A 1,833-nucleotide genomic window follows, 5' to 3' on the forward strand; every position below is an offset into this window, starting at 1 on the left:
TTAATCTAAGGTTTTAGAATTTTATATGTTTGCACACTAAGTTGCCTGGGCAGGCCTAGATCTTGGTCTAGATTTAACTGCCTCCGCCTCCTAGATTTTAAGGATTTAACAGTGTACCACCTCAAATTCTCAGTGAAGTCACATTACTAAGATATTGTGACATTCAGATGGATTTTTCTTTTTGGGCTGGCTCAGGACAAATATTACACATTTATATCTGGTAATCACAACTAATTTGAAGATAGAATCAGATAATATAGCAACTACTATTGAATTCCTAGTACTTTAGTGAACTTTTTTAAAATTTTATTTTATTGAGAAACAAATAGCAATGAGGGGCCAGGGAGTTAGCTCAGTAGAATAAGTGCTTGCCTGGCAAGTACAAGTGCCTGAGTTCAATCCCTGGTTCTGCAAAAAAACCCAACAACAACAACAACAACAACAAAAAATCACAAATAACAATGAGACCATTTCAAAACTGATTAATAGGACATTTTCAATAACTAATACACCGTACATTGTTATCTTCTTAGTGGTTATCCATAGTACAAGATAAAAACAGGATATCCAGTCCAAGCACTATTAGTACATATCTACTTTGGTGAACTCTTGCATCATTTCTAATGTTACTGTTTTTTTTTTTTTTCTATCACTATTTTGTACTCTTTAAAATAAAAAATTAAAGAAACCTCAAAAAATATTGTGGGTTTCTAGTCTGTTATCTGGTATCCAAGAGCTTTTAAAAAAATAACAAAATATTTTACAGCAAAATGTTCTTACATTGTGTCTATTTGGGAAGAAGTTGCTCAAATTTCTATACCATCAGGAGACTCATTACAGTTTTCAATAGGTTTTTACCTAATCTGCATATTTGTCTTCATTTTAATACCAGGCTTCTTTATTCTAATGTATGACTTTTTCTATTTATTATCAAGAAATATTTAAAAAAGATTTCTTTTTCCTCTCTGGTCAGCTAGGGTAAGTTTAGCTCTGCGCCTAAAGTTCTTTTTAACATTTCTTGACGTGAGTCAAGAAAATCTAAATTTAACTACAATTCTGCAATACAGTGGCTAGTGTGTTCCAGGCCTGTGCAGCTTACGAAAAAGACTGCTTGGCAGTGTTGCTGCAACTGCACTTATGAACTCCTGCTCAAGGTTTTGCCTGGCTTCCAACTGTACCAGAGATCCTTGTCATCTCTTGGGCTTGTGCATGTCCTTCATTAACAATGCCTCTTCATGCCACGGGACCACTCTTCTTGAAAACTCATTGTCTCAGAGGTGGAAACATAAATATCTGAGCTACACAATTCATTTTCAAGTTTAGCTTGTAAAAATAGCAGAAGGCTGTTGTTCATGCTTTAGTTGGTGCCCTGGCAGCCAAGGCTCACAAGCGTAACTCTTCCACATGAATTCCGTCTGCTGAAAATTGTGGTCGCAGCTACACCACATAATATTTGCTATTGGACACTTTTTAGCAGTATAGTATAGTTGGAGGGTACCAAGGACATTGATATTGTTACATTATCACCATTTTCCTTCTCTAAAACATTTACATTTTCTTTAATTGAAATTATAGAGTCTTAAACATACCTCTGTAATACTTTTTTACCTGCAGCTCCTAAAATCTATTTTTTTTTCTGTCTTTACAAATTAGACCAATCTAACTACATCATATAAGTAGAGTCATACAATGTTTGTCTCTTGGGCTTGTTTCATAAAATAACTTCTTCAAATTCTACTTGTGTTCTAGAATATGTCAGAATTTCATTTCTTTTCAAAAATGACAAAGGTCACATTTTGTCTCTCCATCCAGAAGTAGAATTGCTGGATCATG

The sequence above is a fragment of the Octodon degus genome, unplaced genomic scaffold (assembly GCF_000260255.1).
Source record: "Octodon degus isolate 3935 unplaced genomic scaffold, OctDeg1.0 scaffold00004, whole genome shotgun sequence".
NCBI lineage: Eukaryota > Metazoa > Chordata > Mammalia > Rodentia > Octodontidae > Octodon > Octodon degus.